The sequence below is a fragment of the Pelophylax lessonae genome (assembly GCF_965119305.1).
Source record: "Pelophylax lessonae genome assembly, chromosome: 1".
Taxonomy (NCBI): Eukaryota; Metazoa; Chordata; class Amphibia; order Anura; family Ranidae; genus Pelophylax; species Pelophylax lessonae.
In genome coordinates, this window is record NC_138768.1 from 818,542,873 (window position 1) to 818,568,843 (window position 25,971).

Below are 25,971 nucleotides of genomic sequence, written 5' to 3' on the forward strand. Positions count from 1 at the left end.
CACCTTTGAACTGTTGGGTCTCTGGCTTTTCCCTCTCCAAACAGTCCCACAATTAAGTGAAATTGTCAATGATTGCAACAGAAAAAAAAAAAGAAATCAAAGCCTTGCATTCTGCTGTTAGTGTTAGAGTATAGTATGTCTATTGTTAATGTGGAAGTCAGTGGATGTCTTGAAATTAAAGTTTCACAGACCACATTGAAAGTAGAACTAAATGCTGTGTTTTTCAACTTAATGCATTCTGAGCAAGTATTTATGAATGGCCAACAACATTTTTGCTTTATGTTTGTGGCCAATATTTACATACTTTGTAAACTGGAAAACCACTGGCAGTGAACATTATTGTGCCGCTTCCCTGAACTTCCATTTGGGGAGCAAACGCTGTAAGTCCCATGACTCCTTAACCACCCATCGCACTGCCCATGCGCACCCCTAGCATGGAACCCGAATGGGCAAAGTGTTAAGGATCGCAACGGTACTGCCCTAGTTTGCCCTATGCCCAGCATCTCAGCAGGCACAATGAGAAGAACCCGCTGCCACATTTCACACACGCGCTATGTAAGCACCCCCAGACACACTGTGCATGAGTAGGCACACTGCTATGGACTCCAGTTGGGGAGCATGCCTTGTAAGTCCAATGACCCTTGACCACCCATCACACTGTCCATACGCATCCCTAGCAGGGGGCATGGGGCCCCAAGCGGGCACACTGCTAAAGGACCCCAACCACATGGGGCTTGTGTGCCCTATGCCCAGCACCTGAGCAGGCAAAATGAAAAGGGCCCCATGCCACACTGCCCTTGTGGTTAGGTCACACGTGAAGATCCCCAGCCACACAGCGCATCTACCCAACACCTGGTTTATAGCTGCAGACCCAGACTACAGAGCCTGTACCCACAGCCCTGCTTGGAATCCAGTTTTACAGTTGCCATATTATCAAAGGGCTGTGATGGCAATAGAGACTGGCAGAGGCTTCTGATATTATGCAAGGGACTGCTGAAGCCAACATGTTACTAGTGAGTGTCACATCGTACAATAGTCTGGTTACGTGTTAAAAGCAAATTCTGACTACTGCCAAGTTACAGAAGACTGCTATGCTGTTCTTCATTATAAGGAAAGAGTTATGGGACCGCCCTATGTTATAAGAAGAAACTTCTAAAGCATTCACATGTTACAAGAAGAAATGGCTAGGAATAGTAAACCTGTTACAAGAGACTGCGAAGGACTGCCTACAAGTTACAAAGGACTGCAAATGACTGCTTACATGTTACAGGGAGCTGCTAAGTGCTCCTGATAGGTTACAAGAGACCGCTACTGCTACAAATTTTGTTACAATTTTATTTTCTTTCAATTTACGCAAAAACTATACACTAAAGTGTACAAAAAAGTGCAAGTGAAACACACAAAAAAGTGCACTTAGGGTGTGTCATATGGTCCCCTCCGGAAGAGGAAGGACCCTTCACTGACCCTAGAGCCCACATCCTCCACCTAGACTTCAGGGAATGCCCAAAGCACCAAACCCTACAATCCAATGGCGCTTTTCCACTGCATGGAACCGAACGGTTCGGCTCGCTTTTGTGCTTTTCCACTGCTGGTAGCGCATGGTACGGTGTAGGAACGGTTTGGTACGGTACGGTACGGCGGCGCTTTTCCACTGCATGGAACCGAACGGTACGGCTCTCAAAAACAGTACCACCTTAATTGTGGTTCCAAGAGGTACCATACCCGGTACCATATCCCACAATCCTTTGCATGCAGTCACTACTAGCCACTGATTGGTCAGAGAATCCCACCCACCCCGTTGTTATCCCACCCACTTAACTTTAGTACTACTTTAGTGGAAAAGCAAACCATACCGCACCGTACCGAACCGTTCCAACACCGTACCATGCGGTACCAGCAGTGGAAAAGCAAACCGGGCCAAGCAGGGCCGAGTAGAGCCAAGCCGATACTTGCAGTGGAAAAGTGCCATAAGTGAAAAAAGGCTGTTGGAACTACTGCAAATTTGGTGGACAAGAATACAAGTATACAAGAGTATACCACGTTACAAGAAAACAAATTCCCTGTCTAGAGAGGGTCGACATCACCCAATCATCACAGGCAATCCTCGAATGGGGCTCTGGGTGGTCACCCATGGGAAGCAGCTGAACCGCTCTTATCAAGATCCATATACATCATTTTTTCTTTGCATTACCAAGTGCAATTTTTATAAATCCATCTATCTAAACTGTGTGGATTAAACATGGCATGTTCCGTCTGGCCGATCTACTTTTATTAGCTAGTAAAATCTTGCTGTATAAATCTTCCGCCTTTTCTCTGGGAGGGGGACCTGCCAGCAAAAGCTTAAAAAGGAGGATTTCAAAGAAAAATGTTTGGATTCTGACATTCTCCTGGGAACCTTGGTGTATATAGGTCATTAATTAATGGAAGCATTGTTAGACTATATAGATTGGCTTTTCCAGATTCCTTCGTGGTGTGTACAATAGTTATAACAATCCAGTACAAACACAGAGGAGCTAATAATATCTAAACGATCCTGTGTAAGTATACATTTTATGTATTCTGTCATTTTCACCTTAAACTATAAATATTAGCTTAATGAAAGACAAGCCAGGCATTGCTACTACCCAGGCTGCTTTGTTTTCCATCCAAGCACTGCAGTGCTACAGCAGTCAACCCTCAAAAACTTGTTTGCAATCTCGTGGTCCAGGAACGCGTTGCTGGTGATGTTGAAACACACCTTTCTGTCCACCTCTAGAAAGTATACTTTAATAATTGGTAGTTAGGTCCCCTTCACATAGCGAAAACACCTCGCAAATTTTGTTCTGTGATTTGCATGCAATGCCACGTGTCGCACAAAGGGCAGCCCACTGAAGTGAATGGGTTGCCCTATGCAAGTTTGTCATCCAAAAGAAGCTCCTGCTCCTTTTTGGGCGACAAACTTAGAGCCATTTGTTAAATGGGTGTTTTGCTGCAGTTGCATTTTGATCCGAAATTGTGGACAGAATTGCACTGCTTTTGGGGTTCCATTAAGAAAAATTGCACATAAACGCATGTTGCCTGTTTTGCCAGGATTTGCAATTGCAGGCAGAACCACTGTGATTCTGCCCACGATTCCAAATTGCATAACGTGAATGGGGGTCTACTAAGAGTTTCGCGTGTTTTTCCACGTGCAGTGTCATGCATGTATATTTTTTATGTGCATTTGCATGCTTTTCTGGTGCTATGTATATCCTAAATGTTCTCATTTAATGCCCAACTCCAAGAAGCTTGAAAATTCTTCCTTGCAGGGAGGCTACACCCCCACTACAAGAGTTGACTGCTAACGCGGTCTAGGGCAGTGGCCTCCAAACTGCAGCCCTTTGCTTGCCTCTATCCTCCAACTGACACCAAGGATGAGGCACCATTTCTCCCACTGACACCATTAATGGGGCTCCTTTCCTCACACTGACACCATTGATGGGGCACTACCCCTTGTGCAAAGACCAATAATGGGGCATTATTCCTCCAACTGACACCGTCGACGGGTCACTATCCCTTCCATTGATACCACCCATGGGGCACTATTCCTCCCACTGACACCATCGATGGGGCACTATCACTTTCCATTGATATCACCCATGGGGGAACTATTCCTCCCACTGACACCATCGATGGGGCACTATCCCTTTCCATTGATACCACCCATGGGGGAACTATTCCTTCTACTGACACCTTTGATGGGGCACTATTCCTTCCATTGATCCCGACTATAGGGCACTACTCCCCCTGCTAAGATCAATGATGGGGCACTATTCCTCCTACTGACACCATCGATGGGGCACTATTCCTTCCCATGATACCAACTATAGGGCACTACTCCCCCTGCTAAGACCAATGATGGGGCACTATTCCTCCAACTGACACCTTTGAAGGGGCACTATCCCTTCCATTGGTACCACCCATGGGGCACTATTCCTCCCACTGACACCATCGATGGGGCACTATTCCTTCCATTGATACCACCCATGGGGCACTATTCCTCCTGTTAAAATTAATAATGGGGCATTGTTTATTCCCACTGATGCCGGGACAATTTCTACCCACACTGGCCACAGTTCGGCCCCTGTAAAATCCGAGGGACAGAAAACCGTCCCTGTTAAAAGATTGGAGACCCCTGTTCTGGGGACTGAGATAAGCACTTTTACCTACCTGATCCTCCACTCCCCTGGCAGATGATGCACCCCTATGCTCCAGCAATGGACCTCATATTTAGTGCAGGGCTATGGACCCTGCTTTAGTCTTGATGACGTCAGGACTATAGAGAAGAACCATAGGAGAGAAGACACTGCAGGGAACGGTCAAGCACTGCAGAGGAGTGGAGGATTGGGTAAGTAAATCTTCCATGCCCCCTAGACCTAGAGGAGTGGAGGATTGGGTAAGTAAATCTTCCATGCCCCCTAGACCTAGACACACAGTTAATCCTTGCAGTTTAAGCACAGCCCCACTGCATGGAAGAATTTTCAAGTTTCTTGGAGTTGAGCTTTAACTGGAGGACATCAAATAAGGAAAACAGAATACCTGTATATAGCACTTCCGGTGACCGGATCCACATTTATAGAAGGCAGATCTCCCATTACATTTTAAAGGGAATAACCCTGCGGTTGCTATTCCTGTGGGAAGATCACATATTTTACCGAGAACACAGCAAGAGAAGGGCACTGACGACATTAAAAAAAAAAAAAAAAAAAGAAGGAATGCCCATCTGCACCATTATGATAGACGATCACTTAATGCGATATCTGGTGACCTGTAGAGGCACTGGAGCCGGGATACTGTTGCGGCACACCATGGGGCACTCTCCGAGAAGTTTGAAGAGTGATAACAGACCACAAGCTGGATCAATCACAGAGCACAAATGCAGGTTCTCTTACTTCGCCATCTGGCAGAGTATCAGATTCAGATTCACACAGACAACAGTAGCCGCTACCGCACACCGCCCTCCACTCATAAAAGTTTAAGGCAAAGCAAGAAAGTTCCTGAAACCTGAAAAGTGAGAGTGTGTCTCGATGCCCTGCTCATGGGGGCTTCATTAAACATTCCGTCTACAGTTCAAAGAATGAATAGATCTCCAGCAGCTTGGGCTACCGAAAGGTAAACCCCCCTCCCTGGCTCTCCCCGTAATGCCTATAACTGTATGTTCTCAATAGTCACGGGTTTCCAGGTACCCACCCTCTACAGGTCTTAGAGAGGGAGGTGGCACCATGCAGAAATACATGATAAAAAGGGAGGACTTGGTGAATGTGGCTACAATTCTCATATTCAACTTGGATTACAGCTAATACAGATGGCCTTTACCCTGGCTGGAATGTTTGATGGAAGGCACACAATTAAGGCCCGTACACACGATCCGAAAATCGGACGAAAAATAACGCTTGTGAAAAGATCGGACGATAATCTGATCGTTAGTACACAGCTTCTGAACGAGAGGCGATCACGACATCCGGTCGTGCAAGCATAAAAATTTTGATCGTATTATACAACACATCGTACGATAATCGTATTATCAGTATGTTTGTCCGAAAAAAATGGTGAGCAGTAGACAGCGCATGAGCAGTAGACATCATTTCCCCTCACACGCTACGGCGTGGTTACGCATACCGGAAGCTTTTGAATCATCGTCCGAGAAAATTCGTATCGTAAGTAACCTCTCCCATTTGCGAATATAATTGAGAGTTCCTAGCAACCAAACAAAAACGGACGGAGCGTCGTCCGATTTTCGGATCGTGTGTACTGGGCATTAGACTGCTTTCACACTGATGCATTTTTGCTGTGTTTTTACTGTGCTAAAAAGACGCAGCAAAAACGCAATAGCTTGAAATCCTAATTTCATTGTTTACACCTGCTTTATGGTAAACACCGCCATAAAAACTCAAACCTTTCCAAGGTTCTCTCCTACCAAAACCAGACTGACCAAAGATGGACAGACATCTCACTGGCATCTGCTCATCGTCAAAGAGATTGTTGCTCCAGGGGACAGGAAGGCACATGGCAAGCAGAACATTTCAGCTTTGGCTGGGAAGGAAGGTAGGTAGGTAGGTAATAGAAGCACAGCACCACCACCTTCGTAGTCAACCAACTTTCAAGCTTCTTCTCTTTCCTTCTGCGCACAGAGGTCAGTTTTATTGCACATGAGCCTAGGATACCTGCATTTGCAATCTTCATATGAGACTAAATCCATCACTGTCTGCTGGTTTAGACTATGGAAAGCATCTAAAAATGGCAGCAGGCGACGGGAGGCAGCGTCTGCACTTCACATATTGGAATTCCATGGATTAGTGTTTAGTAGCTGCTACAGACCAAAATCTGTCTCGGGGTCGTGCTCTGCAAAGCCACACACTAATGATAACAATCTATCACCATGCCAGCCAATAATCTTTTGCACTATGCTGAGTACACACAGGGTATTTTCACCGGCTTACGTGTCCCTGAGACCCATCCTGGAAGTAAGAGGGAAGGAAGTGTCGCCATAAGACCACACTTTGCTGTGTCCTCCTGACATAAAGTGGTTTTGAACCTCAGACATTAAATATGAACAAAGCATATCCCTCTATAGTGTGTAACTGGCTCAATTAAAAGCACTAAGCGTCATTTCTGTCTGCTGCCTCATTTCTCTGCTATCAGTATAAATCCCTTCTGACAAGTTTTCCTGACACCAAGAGAAAAAAGGTGACAGAGGAGGGACCTTCAGCTGATTGACAGCCTCAGCTCTGTTCCCGTGTGCTGTATGAAGTGGGGTGTGTCCCTTCCCTCCAATCAGCTCTTAGAGTTCTCCTCACTGAGCTTTGCAGAGTGTAATTTCAGCTCCTTTTTTGTTTAGACCTGTCAGACAATCTTTAAAATTCAGCACTTTGAATGGATGTAGAGAAGAAAAGACTGCAGATAAACAGATACAATTTACATAGGAGGATTTGTTTTATCTCTGTGTATCGCCTGAGGACAGTCACCTCACTGGGTATATGTAAGGCTTTACAACCACTTTAATCCCATTAGTATTTGCTTCACATGTTCCTTCTCATCTATTAAGTCAGCAAACCAAACCACAAAAAACAATGCAGATCCCTGGGTGATCTCATTTTGTGCACCGCCATCAAAAGCGACATCGGTCTTACGTCAGACGAGATGACACATGTGGAATAAAAAAGGCCAACAACATGACGCATATTTGGAAGGGTCAATGTCTCCCGCTGACTCAGAACCACTGACATTATGACCACCGATATCACTGCAGAAAAATGTCTTAGCACACAGACTGAGTTTTAGCATTTGGCTGTACAGCATTAACAATAAAACGGGTGTATTTTCGGTGCCCAGGAGGCACAGGTGCAGTGTACAGCCTGCCAATGACAGGCTGAAAAACATTTCAGTCATAGGCACAGCCCAGTGGCATTAGATTATAAGACTAATGCTGGCCATACACACACAGAATTTCGGCCGACAATGGTTGTTTTAGGAAAGATCGTTCGAAAATCGGGCCGTTGGTGAACACAAGTTTACCGACGATTTAGATCGCGTGCCCGACTAATGTCGATGGATCCATAGCGAAAACTTTTATCGTTTCAACGGAAGTTTATACGTGTATAATAAAATTGATACTAAAATAATATTCTGACTCGTATTGCGCATGTTATCAAACGATCATTATGATCATGAAAACGATTATGTAAAAGTTTATCCTGTCAGTTAGTGGTCAATTCGCTTTCGACCGACGAATAATCATTCAGTCTGCAAACAGCCGAAGTTCTGTGCGTGTATGGCCAGCATAAGCCCTGAACACAGGGACTTGCTGTATTCCAGTAGCACTTGGATGTGCGTACAGCCAAACTGTATTTCGGCCTGTCATTTGTTTTCACTGAATGCTGGCAGCAGGCTTGCAGGGAGACCCTGTCACAGAGCCTATCTATGGGCAGCTCCTATGGTCCCCAGGAGGACAACCAAATTTTACATTGTACAGCCCCAGGCTCCCGTGTGCATAAGGCCTAAACAGGCAGAGTCTCTTTAACGGGTCAGTTTACCTTTACCAAAAACTTGCCTATGCAGATAAGGGGCATCTCTAGATACAAAAAGAATGTTGGGCTTAGACCAAAATGCCCCTGCTATAGGTGTAGGTCATATACGTACCTTACGAAGCCTGACTGTAAAACTTCCAGGATGTTGGTAGGACATTGCTAAGGGAGGCCCAGCTATGACGGTTTACTTTTGTGATGGTGAAGGTGAGTAGCAATAGCTGGGCCTCATTTAGCAATGTCCTAGCTACATCCTGGGAGTTTTCCAGCAAGGTCCTTAAACAGGCCTACTCCTATAGCAAGGGCATTCTTCAACTTTATTCAGTGCTGCATGGTCTGTTTTTATCTATAGACGCCCCTAATCTGCATAGACCATTTTCTGGTAAAGGTGAACTAACTTTTTAAAAAGGTAAAAATATCAATTAGGGTTTTTTGTGCATGTCCGTGCTTAAGACTCCCTTCACACTATCAGACTGATCAGGTCGGCCTGTACGTTTTTTCAGGCGGACCCGATTGGGCCACCCACTGTTCTCTATGGAGCGTCAGATGTCAGCGGACACCCGCTGGGTATCCGATCCGACAAAATCTGCTGAAAACAGACGTATGGCAATACGTTTGCCATTCGTCCAGCGGGTCGGAATGGATGTCAATGAAAACATACATGCAGTCCGTTTCCATCTGACTGCCCCATAGAGGAAAGCGGGCTCTGATCTTGTCCGCTCTGCATAGCAGAGCAGACACGGACCTGTTATCCGCCGGATCAGTGGAGAAATCCCCCGCTGAGCAGGCCGGTTCCGCTTGGACGGATCCGCCCTATGTGAAAGGGGCCTAAAGTGGAACTTCATTGCGGCATCAATCCCCTACCCCTCTGCCCTGGATACATCTCCAGAAATCCCCTGTGCATGTGCATATGCGCTGCCGGTATCTGCCAGGATTTGAGGCCTAGCAGAGCCTGGTGGCGCATCTGCACACACATGGGGGAATCCTGTGCATGCACACAAATGCTGCCAGTATCTGGTATGTGGGCACTGTAGCTGCCACAGTATCTGTAAACAGGTGAGGTTGAACACATCATAGGTTGAACTGGATGGACTGATGTCTTTTTTCAACCTCACTAACTATGTAACTATGTGAGGAAATCCCCCACATGTGTGTCTGTGTTCTGCGTAAATGTAGCGAGCCTGCACATGCGCTGAATCTTGCGCCTGTGGTAACACACTGTCTCCTGGGATGATTGAGGCATGGCCATCCCAGGACACAGTGGGGCCTTGGCCTAGGCCAGAATTGGAAAAGGTTAAGGTAAATATTCCTGTCAAATTTAAATTGTGACCTGGACAGCAGGACCAGCAATGAGGGGACCAGTTGTCACCATGACAAAAATGCACAGATGGTTAAAATAAACATTTTACTAGGAAAAAAAAAAAAAACAGTTGTGTCCCCACTGGAGGTTTTTCTATCACTTCCTATTGTAAGTAGCCATTGGAGGTCATCAAACATGGCAGAAATTACTGCACAGGAACTCTTGGGGCTTAAAAATCGTACAAGCGGGTCACTTAGTCACTACAGAGGTTCTTGTTAAATACCCCTTTTAACAAATCTTTTTGCCATGCTCCCTTATAAATGCAGACATCGCATACAAGAAGTGTGATTTACCTCATACATATTTACAGGCGGATGTCACCCTGGAAAGCAGCGCCTTTGATTTACCGTTATATTTCAGCTGATAAGAAAGTTATGCGCACAGAGGCGGCAGGCATTCCAGCAATGAGCAGATACGGCGAGCAGAAGGAGAGCGGCTGGAGCCCTGGGAACTCGCAGCACACATGCAGAGGAAGCGATAGCCCCAGGAATGGCAGATTACACAGGCACAGCTCAGCCTGGAGGAATCTCTGCAATTTGGAGGCCGCATTTCACCCTACTTCCATATCACCTCACACCTCACAAATGTCCGCTTGCTAGTCAGACATAATGGGCCTCGACTGTGCGAGGGTGAAAGAAGAACACTGCTTGTTGCCAATAGCAACAGACCCACCCTTCATCCCCTCATACCGTACTACAAAATGGAGATGCAAAAAGGTTGCTATGGGCAACAAGAACAGAACTGGCATATGCATCATGCCCTGCCGTGATGGGATATTTCAATATTTCATTCTAACCGTTTCTGGACTGCCCCGCATTTATGTACTGCAGCAGGGCAGTCCTTCGGCGCGAAATCACGCACCTGTACGTCTTTTTTATTATGCCCCTCTGAAAAGTGATATACTGCAGATTACTTTTCAGAAGGCAATAAAGGAGAGGCCTTCAGGAGTTCAGGAGGGGATGCCGTCGCCTCCTAAATATTTTTTTTTGTTTTTTTATGCTAAAAAGGGATTTTTCATGAAATTACTGCACTGCAACCGCAAGCTAAACATTTGGCTCACGGTTGCGGCACACTCACATTGACTTCAATAGGCAAGTTTGACAGGTGGTGCCGCGGCCTCAACCACTTGTCTTTATTACCAGCCTTAGAGCTTATTCACACAGACGCATAGCCCCATACAGCATGAAGAGCCATTTGTTTTTCTTTTTGTGCTAGCACTGAGCTGCATGCAGGCAGACTGCCTAAGTGAATAGATATTCATCAGCTATACAGACTCAATCACACAGCGGAGTCTGACAGGTACGCAGGGACCGTTGCACAGCCCCAGATGCAGAGACTCAAGGGTTGGTTTACTAAAGGCAAATAGACTTTGCACTTTGCAAACTGCACAAGGGCAATTGCTCCAGAGTTTAGTAAATGAGGTAAAGCTTCACTTTGGAAAAGGTTTCCAATCACATGCAAGTAAAATAAAAAGAAGAAAAACAGCATTTTTGCCTACACATGATTAAAATAACTGGCGCACAACGGGGAAGACGAAGTAACACTAGGGACTTCACGAGTGTCACTGGGAAAAGCAGGGGATCAGACAAATAATGTCAAACAGAGGGACAGTTCATAAGTCCATATAAAAGGTCCATAAGAATAAAAAATCCCAAAAAAACACTCGGTAGGCAGCTCTGGTGACAAGTAGAAGATGCTTGGAGCCAACTGGAAGGAAAACACAGGCGCCAATCTAAGTGCAGAATCTTTGAGATTTATTTGAAAAAACCAAAAGGAAAGGTACTCACAAAGGTAATAAAGTAAAAAGCATCATGGACAATCACGCCGGCATTTGGATCAGGATGGCTTGAGCGGTTGCGGTATACAGGCAGTAAACGGTGGCAGTCCGTACTTCCTGGTCGCAGAGATACTCTGATGCCGATCCGTCGTCACTTCCGGGATACGTGATTACGTCATGGCGCCAACAACGCGTTCTCGGAGCATGCACTCCATCAGGCCGATCCCGGAAGTGACGACGGATCGGCATCAGAGTGTCTCAGCGACCAGGAAGTACGGACTGCCACCGTTTACTGCCTGTATACCGCAACCGCTCAAGCCATCCTGATCCAAATACCGGAGTGATTGTCCATGATGCTTTTTACTTTATTACCTTTGTGAGTACCTTTCCTTTGGTTTTTTCAAAGAAATCTCAAAGATTCTGCACTTAGAGTGGCGCCTGTGTTTTCCTTCCAGTTGCCTACACATGATTGGATGATAGAAGTCAGCAGAGCTTCTGCTCATTTACTAGGCTCTGGAGCAACTGCTCTTGCAGAGTGCAAATGCACTTTGTAGGGTGCACAGTCTATTTGCCTTTAGTAAATCAATCCCTGTGCATCTGAGGTCGTAGACCTGCTCATGTGTACCTGTCAGACTCGGCTGTGCGGGTGAATCTGTACCTCTGCCATGTCTCAGTTCACCTAAATAGACTGCCTTCATGCAGCTCTGCATTAGTACAAAAAGATAAATAAATGGCTCTTCGCATTATACAGGGATGAGCGTTCTTGTGATTAGGCCTCAGTCACATGGGCATACAAGAAAACATCCGTGGGAAGGGCTGCATGGGATGCACAGGTGTTCCATGCGTCTGCATGCAGGCAATCCCATTCATGTCTATTGGGAAGAAGCAGCTGCATCGACACAGCCGATGAACACCCAGTTTGCGCAGGTGCATATCCACAAACTCACATTGTCTGTATTTGGAGACGTGCATCCGTACCCACAGATGTCATATTGCGAGCAGCAGCTGTGTCTGTGCAGCCCCTGCGTTCCAACAGACATGAATGAAACTGCCTTCAATCCCTATGCACCCCTTGCAGGCAAATACAGCTCCAGCAAGGGTGTACGCTTAAGTATGCCCGTGTGAACGAGGTCTTACAGCATGCTGGTTCCAGCTCTGTAGTATAACTATTAAGTGATACCATGATCATCAAACCAGGTATTGGTACTTTTTTGCAGCGTGGTTAGGTGCCAAGTCCTGCTGGAAAATGAAATCAGCATCTCCATAAAGCTGGTAGAATTTCCTGGTAGAGGGATGCACTTGACTTTGGACTTGATAAAACACCGTGGGCCAATACCAGCAGACGACATGATTCCCCAAATCATCACGGACTGTGGTAAATGTTGCATTTCTTTTGGTCTGTAGGAAGAGTGGAGAGGCACAGAATCCAAGTTGCATGAGGTTCAGTGTAACGTTTCCACAGTCCTTGAGGAAATGGGGAGCCATGTCATCTGCTGGTGTTGGTCCAAAGTAATCGCAGCCCTCTACCAGGAAATTCTAGAGCACTTCATGCTTCCCCCTGCGAACCAGCTTTATGGAGATGCTGATTTCATTTTCCAGCTGGACTTGGCACCTGCCCACACTACCAATACCTGATTTAATGATCATGGTATCACTGTGCTTGATTGACCCACAAACTAGCCTGACCTAAACTGACCGAGGGAATCTGTGGGGTACTGAAGAAGAGACACCAGATCCAACAATGCAGATGAGCTGAAGGCCGTTTTAAAAGCAACCTGGGCTTCCATAACACCTCAGCAGTGCCACAGGCTGATCACCTCCATGCCACGCCACATTGATGCAGTAATTCATGCAAAAGGAGCCCCGACCAAGTATTGAGTGCATACTATACTGTACATGGACATATTTTTCACTAAGCCAACATTTCTTTTTTTATTGGTCTTATGTAATATTCTAATTTTCTAAAATTCAGAATTTTGGGGTTTTTACTTTCTATAAATCATACTCCTCAAAAGTAAAAAGAAAGAAATGCTTGAAATAGATCACTCTGTGTGTAACACATCTATATAAAATATATGAGTTTTACTTTTTGAATAGAATTACTGAAAAAATCTTTTTGATGAGATTAGAATTTTATGAGATGCACTTGTATAGCAGCAAACTAACATCTACAGAATTGTACTTCAAGCAACTAAAGCCCCGTACACACGTATTGATTGTCGGCCGTAAATGTTCGGCCAAAGTCCGATCGGCCGATTGTCGGCTTGTTAGTATGATGCTTCCGACAACCGACTGCGACTTTTCGGCCGAACAAAATCTGGTCTGCATGCTATAAAATTTTTGTTGGCCGTCACTAGAACGGCCGATTGTTCGTCAGTTAGTACAGATTTCGGCCGACAAAAGCCAGATGAGCAAGACTGGGCATGCTCAGAGAAGAAAAACACACGGAAAATTAACCATCACATGACATCACTTCTGAAGTTGGTTGTTGTTGGCCGACAAAATTCTTGTGCAGTCTAGAGCACTTTTCAACCAACACAACAACACTGGACAAAAGACGGCCGATCGTTCGGCCGACAATCGGTGCGTGTGTACGGGCCTTTATTCTACCTTTACACCAACAGATTTGCTTCCAACGTTCCTTGTCCAGAGCTTCTGCACATTTTTGGAATTGCTTTGTAAGACTTTTTTGGAATCTATTTTTTTCGTTACGGATACACGGCCAGGCCAGCTGCACTTACATGGAACAGGTGTGAAAGACAGCTAAACATTTTACATTTGTGACCCTCTACGATTGGTATGAGGGTGGTCATACCTCAGCTGTGAAAACACAAAGACAGAGAGAGGCACTGAGTGATACGTTAAAAAGAGGGATTTCTCTCCTGTGCCGGAAAACACAGCTACCCAATACCACAGGCCAGACTGAATGACAGGTGACTGCCTGCACCCTCCACCATCAAGTAGGATAAACAGGACCAGCGGCTGATGTAAAAACACACATGTATAAGCATGACCGGTCCCCGGTGACGCACCTCACACCAATGACAAGCAGACAGTTTCTCAAGCTATGATCTAAGTAGATGTTTATTCTTGAAGACAAGGAAAAGGCCATCCAGTACCTCAACAGTCACCTTGTATTAAATTTGTCAAACACATGCATGAAGTTGAACTGGCCTCAAATGTACCTGTCTCCTACACACACATTATTATTATTATTATAATTTAGTATTTATATAGCGCCGACAGTTTACGCAGCGCTTTACAACTTGAGGGTAGACAATACACTTCAATACAGGAGGAATCAGAGGACACTGCTCGTTAGAGCTTATATTTAATCTAAATGTGCCCAAGATGGCCGCCTCACCTTCTAAGCGTTTCAAGTCACCAAGGAGAAAAGCGATCTAGAACTACAAATTAAAGTATAACTAAAGTAAAAACTTTTTTTGTACAGAGTGAAGAGGAAAGTTTTTATTGCTGTCAGTGCCCCTGTTAAGAAGATTCACCCTCTCTATTTGTCCTGTTTACCATTATCATTGAAAGTGAAAGTAAGGCCCCGTTCACATAGGGGTGACGCTACTTCGCACCGCAACCTCCGAGGTCGCGGTGTGAGCAGCGTGCCGCGACCTCGGAGCGGCCGCCACGGACTTCATAACATTGAAGTCTATGGCGGTCGCCTCCTGGTCGCCCCAAAGAAGCTCCGGACCCTTTTTCTAGGTCGGAGCGACTTGTGTCGCTCCTATTAGAACGGGTCCGCAGCTTCCCTATGGGAGGCGACCTACGGCGACCTGTGAGGCGACCAGGTCGCCTCACAGGTCGCCTTAGTGTGAACGGGGACTAAAAGTAAAAGAAAATCCCAAATTTTGGGCTGTCCCCAGAAAAGGAATACAGAAGGTCCCCGGGTTACAAACAAGATAGGGACTGTAGGTTTGCTCTTAAGTCGAATTTGTTTGTAAGTCGGAACAGGTAAATTTTTTTTGTTATAAGTGTAGCTCCAGCCAAAAGAATAATTTTAAAGTTTTTTGGATAGCATAGGGAAGGGTTAACACCCCTCTACCATTTGTTTTGCCGTCTGTACGAAAGGCGGTTAAACCTTAAAATACGCAGGGGGTTCTTCACTGTAAGAGCAGTAAGGATGTGGAATTCTCTTCCACAAGCAGTGGTATCAGCAGGGAGCATTGATAGTTTCAAAAAACTATTAGATGGGCACCTTAACCACTTAAGCCCCGGAAGATTTTACCCCCATTCCGACCAGGGGGTATTTTGCGATTCGGCACTGCGTGAATTTAACGCACAATTGCGCGGTCGTGCGACGCTGTACCTAAACGAATTTGACGTCCTTTTTTTCCCACAAACAGAGCTTTCTTTTGGTGGTATTTGATCACCTGTGCGATTTTTTGATCACGCGCTATAAACAAAAAAAGAGCGTCAATTTTGCAAAAATAGCAATATTTTTCACATTTTTTTATATGAAATTCCCCCAAAAAAAAATGTAAAAATCAAAATTTTTAAAAATTTTCGGCCAATTTGTTTTATGCTACCTATGTTTGGTAAAAAAAAATCACAAAAAGCGTATTTTGATTGGTTTGCGCAAAAGTTATCGCGTTTACTAACAAAGGGAAAGATTTTTGTCATTTTTGTTGTTTTTTTTTTTAACGCGTAATGGCGGCGATCTGCGATTTTTTTTGCGGTACTGCGACATTGGGGCGGACAGATCGGACCCTTGACTGACATTTTTGACACTTTTGGGGTTACCAGTGACATTTCTACAGTAATCAGTGCTATACATATGCACTGTTACTGTAAAAATACACTGGTAGTGAAGGGGTTAACTTTATTTGGAAGGGAGGGGCTGTGTGTGTCCCTAGGGGCGTGGTTTCTACTGTGATTGGCTGTGGCTCTAGCTGTAAGGACACTGATCAACGGATCTACATACCAGATCCGTTTTATCAGTGTCTTTGCAGCGAGGAGAATGACAGGCAGTTTGTTTACACAAGCTGCCTGACATTCTCCCTCTCCCCCGCCGATCGCCGAGTGACCGGCGGACATCGGGTCCGCTGGTCACACGCGCGGGGGGGGGTCCGTGACCACGCGGGAGCGGGAGCGCGCCCCCGGGGGCGCGCGCTCGCTCCCTAGACCCTCACAAGCAAGCAACGTAGCCCTACGTTAGTTTGCCTGTGAGGGGCTGACCGCCGACGTAGATAGTCGTGCGGCGGTCGGCAAGTGGTTAAAGACCACAACATACAGGGGTATACAATGTACGGTTAGCAGCAAACACACACACACACACATCATAGGTTGAACTGGATGGACTGGTGTCTTTTTTCAACTATGTAACTTTCAACTTTTTTTAACTATGTAACTATGTAGCTATGTACCCTTGTTCAGAAAATTTCACCTCACTTTCTGTACCTATGACAACTGGATTTTGAAAATTTTGGGTTATTGTGGAAACAAGGATTAGTGATAAAGCTTCAGTGGGGACACCTTTTTCCCATAAGAACTCTTACAGGAGTGAATTTCCATTCCTAGGGGGAGATTTCCCCTCACTTCCTGTTTACCTCCGTTTGTAAGTAGGAGTCGTTTGTAAGTCGGATGTTTGTAACCCGGGGACCGCCTGTAGAGGGGAAATCTGACAATGGAGACACTAGTTCTGGTGACCTTAGGGTCCCTAAGGAATCCCCTTAATTTGCAGTGATTCCCTCTCCCTTCCTGTTTAGCTATGGGACAGGATGTGAAGGTAAATCTCCACAATGGGTCACAGATGGTGGAAAAAATAAAATCTGACAGGGTTTATAACCCTCCCTTACTCTATCCAAAATGAAAAAAACGTTTTGCCTATTGTTCCACTTTAAATTAATTGAATGCAATTTAGCACCTATGACGTATAAAAATATCTCCAAAGTCTTGGGCTGGCCATAGATGGACCAAAATTCAGCCTGTTCAGCAGGGATTGGCCAAATTTCAATCTATGTGTGGGCCTCCCTGTTCAACAGAAGTCTATCCTTATTTGTTAGATGAAAATGTTGGAAAACATTTGTCTTGCTGTCAGAATACAATGTCTCAGCTGGGGAAATTCCTCCAACCACCTTGTTTATGTGGATGGAGGAATTAATTCAACTCATCTATGGCCAACTTTAGGCTTATCACTCCTTCGCCATGTAGGCCTGCATTCTTGTGTTGGTTCCAACCATAAAACTATCATACAATATAATCTGATGGATAATGGCTGTGAAGCAGCTATGGCATGTCAGCTTGTCTTGAAACCAAATGGCTAAACATTTGATCATGATCCAACAAAATGGATATCTTTCAGCTGAGCAACCTCTGCATTTTAGGTGCTATTAGGATGCAACATCAAATCAGAGATGTATAGTAACTAAGTAGAAATACTTCACTACTGTACTTAAATACCGAAAGGCGGTATCTGTACTTTCCTGGAGTATAATTTTTTTATCCTACTTCCACTTTTACTTCACTACATTTTTTCAATGATTTCAATACTTCTACTCCAATATTTTTTTTTTGTGCTGCATAGTTACTAGTTACAATCATAAAAATTACCACTGCCAGAACAGTAGATGGCAGGTTTCATGAAGCTCAAAACATGTGTATTATCAGCGCATACGAAAATAAATGCTACTGTATGTATAAATAAAAGCTGCATTTGAAATAATAAAAAACAATATGATGTTCAAACTTTTGACTTCTTTCTTTAATAACTGCATAACACAGTACTTGTACTTTTACTTTCAGTACTTGAGTAGCATTTTTTTTTTCAAAACTATTGGTACTTTTACTTTCAGTACCTGAGTAGCAAAAAAACAACTACTTGCAATACTTAAGTACAAAAAATGTTGAATACTTTAGTACTTCTACTCAAGTCACTTTTTGATCGAGCACTTGTACTTTAACTCAAGTATGGGTTTCGAGTACTTTATACAACTCTGAACATCATTGTTATCAGCTGAAGATTACCACATGGTCCAAACATTGATATATGTACAACATGGTTTGTTCCGTTGAATGGAATGATGTATAATGTTTCTGCAATCTTTTTACAATATATGAAAAGGAATTTTATTGGATATTTTATTGATTGTCAAATAAAATTATTACATTTTAAATGGTTATTGGTCAATGTGCTACTCAGTAATTAGAATTGCCCTACACAGTCCCACTTTAAAGAGGAATTAAAATGTTAGCATTTGATCATGTGATCTCTGCTGAAGAGGAAGGGCAAGGTTCAAACTGGCTGATCTTTAACAAAGACCACATGACCACATTTATAGACATTTCTAGACATTTGGTCCCCTGAGCAGCTTCTGTAGAATTTCAGTTTCTGCAGCAAAATGTACTGGTTCAACTATACCTTTTATATGACTCTGATTGATCGGGATGACCTGTGCAAAAAGGGCGTGCCATAGGACAATAGGCAGAGGTTATACCTGAATCATCAGCAGACCGAAGTCATATTCAAATCTCAATTTTTCAAGCAAGTTATGGTTGATCCCAGCCCTTTCTGAGCCTTTGTATGGGCCCATTATTGTGACGGGTAGTTGCACTGGCCAACATAAAGGCTTAGAAGTTGACAGCTCAAACTAAGCTTAACATAGACAAGATCAAAAAAATAGCCAATAACTTTAGCCCGCCTACATCCCTAAACCTACCGACTGTTGCGACAGGCGTTTTCTAGTAGAGGTTCATGCAGCAAGATAGAGCCAGCAATTAGGTGTCATCAGCATGGTGCTACCAGTAAGGCTGTGTAACCAAAACACATTAGGCTTCTGTGCTGTATACTCACCATGTAGTCAATAAAGGGTAGTGTATGTGAATGATACCTGGTTGCCAGCTCTATCTTGCTGCATGGATCACTGTTGAGCCCCATACACACGCATCGATAGTTGGCTGTGAATTTTCAGCCAACGTCCGATTGGCCGATTTTCGGCTTGTTAGTATGATGCTTCCGACAACCGAATGCGATTTTTCAGCTGAACAAAATCTGGTGTGCATACTACAAAATTTTTGTTGGCCGTCAACAGAACGGCCGATTTTCCATCAGTCAGTACAGATTTCGGCAGACAAAAATGTGATGAGCAAGACTGGGCATGCTCAGAGAAGAAAAAACACACGGAAAGTAAACCAGAAAACATAACATCACTTCTGAAGTTGGTTTTTGGTGGCCGATAAAATTTGTGTGCAGTCTAGAGCACATTTCAACCAACACAACAACACTGGACAAAAGACGGCCGATTGGTCGGCCGATAATCGTTGCGTGTGTACGAGGCATTAGAGTGTAGAGACACTCCAGCCAGTACATGGGTTTTTCCTACTCCGGATGGTTTACAATTCAGGGGTTTCCAACCTTTTGACTTTATTGGGCCACACTGGAAGAAGAGCAATGGTCTTGGGCCACACATTAAATACATTAACAATAAACGAACACATCTATATCTGGTTAGATGGATGTAGTAGCAATTCTTAATTCTTAAGGTGCGCATCAGATATTTTGGTGATTTTCTTTGTGTGCTTCATCCTTGAAAATAGTTGCTCACAAATATAGGTGTTTGCGAAAATGGATGACATGAATAAGGCTGATTGTGAAGAGTGGGATATTTTTCTTTGGGAAGATAAAAGTTAAAAAAGTCCAGTAAAAGGGACCCTGCCCAATTTTTCTTCGGCGACATGTTTTCACTTAGAGCCCTTTCACACTAAATCAATATAGAAGAAATGGCTGCACTCCAGGTATCATCAAAATTCTGATTTATTAACCAAACATCCCAATGTGGCAAACAACAGGTAGACGTGTTTCACACGTGTTTCACACACTAGCAAGTGTGCTTAATCATTAGTAATGATTAAGTACACTTGCTAGTGTGTGAAACGCGTCTACCTGTTTGCCACATTGGGATGTTCAGTTAATAGACCAGAATTTTGATGATACCTGGAGTGCAGCCATTTCTTCTATATCGATTGTCTGAGGAGGCGAGGCGAGCTGAGGCATGCACCTGTACATCAGGCTTCTTGATTCACCTGGAGCAGTGAGTCTTCCTTGTCTTTGCCTTTCACACTAAGGCGCTTGAAAACTGCCCATAAAACGCTGAGCGCTTTTGCGGCACTTTTGAGGCGTTAACTGTTCTCTTTTTTAAAGGACACTTGACTCAAAACTGCTTCAAGAACCATTTTGGAGGAGCTTTTGATTCGCTTCCCATTCATTTTAATGGGGAGGGGCATTTTTGAGGTGCTTTTTTTTAGCGCTCCAAAGATGCTGCTTGCAGGATTTTTTCACACCCCCCCCCCAGTGTGAAAGCATGAATTGATTTTTAATGGGAATAGGTTTTCGTGAGCTTTTCAGTCACTTTTTTTTTTAGCGCCAAAGCACTTGAAAAGCGCCACAGACTGTCAGGGCTCTAAGTGTAAACGCATATCTACGACCCCCTCAAAATAAAAAATCAACATCTTTAAGTTTTTGCGTTGGGCCCAATTCAAAGCCCGTGGCCCGCAGCTTGGACAGCCCTAATTTTACACCCCTGGTTTTTCACGGTTGAACAGCTATTCCTTTTTATTCTGTGAGCTTTTTTTATTAGAGGTTGCCTCTGCTTATATAGTTTTTTTTTTTCTCTCCATATGCTCAATTTGGACTGCCCACATTTGTGGCAGGTTTACTAAGTTCCAGTTCAAGAAACAAAGACCTGTCCTCATCCCTCTATTATGTAGGGTCTTGATGTTCTCCTGCTATTGACAATGCCATCTGTTCCCAAGGAAAAAAAATGATGAATAGCTGAAAACGAAAAGTTAATTATGAAAAGATGGGGGAGTGTTGGGACACTCCTAATTGGTTTGTGTATGTGTTTTGTACGCAAACTAGAAAAAAAAAAAAAAAAAACAGGAAAAATGCAGAACCAACGGAATGCTTGCTGAGAGATAAGGCCCAGAACCCTTACTGTTACTACAGCTTGGTTCCCCTTGACTCCTCCACAGGAAGAACATTTAGCGGTGACCCTGACGGTCCCACTCAATCATCCCCCTTCATTAATCTACCATAATGTGATGGAAATATCATCCCACATGTTCAGACTTTCCTCCCATTAGTCTGTCCATCCATGCTTTTTTTACGTTCATTTTTCTCCCAGTTGCTCTAGGGATTTTGATGAATTTTTGTTGCGTAGTTATTATTAATGATGTATAGGGCATGAAGCTCCCCTGGCAGTGCAGAGAGTAATGCAAAAAAAATTGAGGACTATAGATAAGACAAATGAAAATGTTAGAAATGACGGGAACATAAAACTATCGCAAAACATATATAAAGAAAAGGAAACAAACCAGATTACAATCTGGAGGTATAAAATGTTCTCTTGGATGACCTCGTTTACAGAACCTGTGGTAAAAACTCCACAAAACAGGATAACTTTGTTTTCCATACTTAGGAAAGTGACAGTTAAAATGTTGTTGGTTGATAGGGCCAACACAAAGCTTTTCCCCTTTTTTTTTTGTTGGGGGTATCAAGACCCAAATCTGTATTTACTTCTATCCCATCAGAATTTTCAACCAAATCTGGTCACTACACCGGAGCCCTGGTCTAAAAATATTTCTATAACATATAATCTTTAAGATAACAGACATGCTTAAAGTGTACAAAAAAGTGCTCCTTTATTGAAACAGTACTGGTCACATGATCTCTGCCTAAAGGAATTTGGAAGTGATGGCTAGGAACAGCTGGCAAAAACAACATCTCTGCTTTAATGGAAACCTACTTTTCGAGAGACATGGAAGCCTTCACACTCCTTTTAAAACAAGTTTGGTGCTATATCCTATTTATAAAGAAAAATATGCAGATAAGAACTTCTGACTCTACTGGTCTGCATACTTGTTTCAGGTCAATGACTTAAAAAGTATTTAAGACCAGGGCTTTTTTTCAGCTGGAACTTGGAGGAACTCAGTTCCACCACCTTTGGCTCAGACCCTCTGTTCCTTGCCCACCGCTATCACTTGTAAACACAGGGTAGTGGTTGAGTTCTTGCACCTTTTTTCTGAGAAAAAAAGCCCTGTTTAAGACCATGGGTCGGAGATCAGTTGTGGCACCCCCCATATCTCTTATAATAACTTCACATTTAAACCCGTAAGGGCTACATAAAAATGGGCCCTAAAGGAATGCTTCAAGAACAAGAAAGTGCCATGTTTTGGAGCCCCGCAGGACCCCTTCGTCAGGCATCCAAATCATTGCACTTTTCGGTTCTTTATCTGATTATTCTTCAATAAAAAATCTGTTTGGACTTAATCTGAAGATCTGTGGTGTGCTGGCAAATGTCTACACTTGACTATGTATGTTCCAGTTCCCAGATGGAGGTTGCTGCAGCACCCATCATCTTAGAGACCATTCTAGGAACATGTGCAATAAGAATATGGAAGACTTATCAAAAGGAATGCCTTATACATATTAACATCTGCTAAGCACCCCCAAATTCTGGCTCTTATAGGGTGTATTGAGCCAAACAATTCCCCGCTAATCAGTTATAGCTTTTATAGTGATGATTCAGAAAGTTATTTGCTTCCAACTGCTTCCTTCAGGGATCCATCATCCAGTTATACATGCATCAAGTGTTCCTTCACATCCAGATCCTATGTGAGCTTATTTCAGCCTTTATCAACTTTTCTACCCCAGAAGAACCCCTAAAATAATTTTCAGGTCTCGGGGAAGCTTTACCAAAACCAACTGATCGGGAGTCAATGGGAAAAACGCCTCTTGCACTGGTGGTGAACAGGAAGAAGGCAACCCTTAGGTCAGCCATAGATGGGAGTGAATTTCTTTCCAATAAATTTGCTCAATTCCAGCAATCCCTCCAGCGGAGTCATTGTGTTCTCCTGGTGGGGGAAGCCGTCCCCACTGGGAGAAGACAGTGATTATTGCTAGCGGCTATAACAGCCACTTACAATAATCGCATGTAAAATGCAGCAATCTGGTTGTTCTCGAAGTTGATTAATCAATTACATTCAGCCTGCCCATACATGGTTCAAGTCTCGGTGGGTTCAGCAGCATTAGAATCATCTATGACCCGCTTTACAAGTCATGCTGCTGGTTTTGCCAAGTAGCACTGGCCTGATTCGTACATGAACTATGACCATGAATCCAAGTAGCACTGGCCTGATTCGTACATGAACTAAGACCATGAATGAACTCATCAGATGGAAGCTAAATCATTTGCAGCTAAAAAAAAACCCCTAACAAACTCTGCAGAAACAGTGGTTGAGAATGGCTGGACTAGCCTATGTCAGGCAGACTGAGTTCCCCTATAACAGTGTAATACAGCAGTCCTTTAAGTGTAGAGATCTCTCATCCATAGCAAGGTATAAAGATTTTTCTGTAACAAGTGTGCCAAGTGGCGTCAAGAAGACTCTGCGCCAAAATGAATGAAGTGATGTGAAAACTCCCCAGCTGGCTATCTGTGGTTTATATTTTTAGAGCTGTGAATAGAAGATGTATGAATGTAATGATTGCAACACTTTTCACGAAGAGTAAAAAAATCCTAACTGAACGGTCAGTCAGCTTTTGGCTGAATATCGGCCACAGCTAGTAAGGCCGGCCACAAACATTCACCTATAGAACTGTGTGTTTGTGAGTTGAGACTCAGGTTAGGTGATTGTTACGCAGGCTGGACAACCTGTTAATTTTTAGAAGGCTCTAAACAATTAAAAGGACCCTTTTTTATAGAAACCTGCTTAAAGTGGTTGTAAGCCCTCCTTTTTTAAAAAAATCATCTTGGATCCCCCGCCAGTGCTCCAGGCCCCTCCTTTTTGGCGGGTGCCCACACAGAAAGCGGCTTTCCCTGGAGTCACCCATGCGTGCTCGCTCCCGCACCCCGCTGCTACGTCCATTGACACAGACAGTGGGACTCGGCCCCGCCCCCTGCGTCACAGGATTTGATTGACAGCAGCAGGAGCCAATCTGTCCAATGAGGAGAGTGACAGCAGCTGGAGCGGCTGCGCTCGTGCACATTGCTGGATCGGATCGGGCTCAGGTAAGAAAGGGGGGGGGTGTCTATTGGGGAGTTGCAGCACAGAAAGTTTAGAATGCATTAAGGTGAAAAACCTTATGGCTTTAGAACCACTTTAAGGTGAATGTAGATTAGTGAGCTTGCAACAACGCAGTTGAGTACTCTCCATGGTCCTTTTTTTATTTGCAAATTTTTAGGACAAGACCCTCAAAAGCTCATCCTGAAAATATAACAATGCAAAAAAAAAAAAAGAAAAGAATCATGGACAGTACACTGTGCTATAAAAACCTTGAAGAATGACAGTAGAAGACGACCAAGTGGTCAAAAATGCCTGTCCTTTATAAGCCCATGGTATAATTAAAAATGAGCACAATGAACTCTTTCCTGATGAGCTATACTAAATTTGATTGCAAATCAGGGATGCTCATCCTGAAGAGTGAGGGCCACTTAAGTGATTTGGTAACCGATTGTGGGCCACAATGAACTTATGGGTTTCTTCCTTCCCCCAACTGCAAATGTAAATGAGCCCCTACTGTCCTGAGCCTTGATAAGGCTGCTTTCACACTGATGCACTGTGGTTTACCCACACTGTGGATGCAGAGCAGTGCATCTGCAGCTTTTCTGCGGGTTAGCTGCGGTTTTGCCATAGACTTCTATTATATCTTTCAGGTGTGGCATGCTTTCTGAAAGCACACCAAAACTCCTGCATTTCAGAGAGCGCACCAAACCCGCAGTATATAATAGAAGTCTATGGCTCATTGCAGATAACCTGCAGATGCACTGCGCTGCACCTGCAGGTCAGTGTGAAAGCAGCCTAATAACCATTGCAAAACTATGTCCATTGTTCATATTTGCCCCTTGCAAAAATATGGTAATAAATATGTCCATTGCTTCTGTGATAGTCCTAAATTGACCTTTTATCCTGCACTTTCTGCAGGCATCGCTGGCTGTAGGAAATGTTCCTGTCCTGCTTTAGGCATCACTCCGCCTGGGACAGGAGCCGGCACTGTAGTGAAAGAATCAGCTTATTCGGCTTCTACTCCCTCTGCAGACACTTGCTTCCTCCTAGCGGTATGCCATTGCAAGGCCCTGCTGGCTGAACCCAGAAGATTCAGGGAGTCTCTCGGTGATGTCACAAAATGATGCCACGGGACCCAGCAGTGTCTGCTGACAGAAGGATGTCAGTGAGACAACGCTGTATCCAGTGACTGGGTGAGTATCCGAACACAAAAACAACAGGAGGTAGGCGGGGGCAGACAAAAGTCAGCGACCTTAGCTTTGTGCTGGGAACGCGCTCACTCAGTGCCCTCAGCCTTGTGCTGGGACCGCGCTCATTCGGTGCCCTCAGCCTTGTGCTGGGAACGCGCTCACTCGGTGCCCTCAGCCTTGTGCTGGGAACGCGCTCACTCGGTGCCCTCAGCCTTGTGCTGGGAACGCGCTCACTCGGTGCCCTCAGCCTTGTGCTGGGAACGCGCTCACTCGGTGCCCTCAGCCTTGTGCTGGGAACGCGCTCACTCGGTGCCCTCAGCCTTGTGCTGGGAACGCGCTCACTCGGTGCCCTCAGCCTTGTGCTGGGAACGCGCTCACTCGGTGCCCTCAGCCTTGTGCTGGGAACGCGCTCACTCTGCGCTCTCAGCTTTGTGCTGGGAACGCGCTCACTCTGCGCTCTCAGCTTTGTGCTGGGAACGCGCTCACTCTGCGCTCTCAGCTTTGTGCTGGGAGTGTGCTCACTCAGTGCCCTCGGCCTTGTGCTGGGAACGCGCTCACTTAGTGCTCTCGGCCTTGTGCTGGGAACGCGCTCAC

General features: G+C 44.5%; 1 protein-coding gene across 1 annotated transcript in view; it reads right to left on the reverse strand.

Moving 5' to 3' along the window:
• FGFRL1 (fibroblast growth factor receptor like 1) overlaps positions 1–25,971 on the reverse strand; it is a 262,463-nt gene that overhangs the window by 160,804 nt on the left and 75,688 nt on the right. The window lies entirely within an intron of this gene.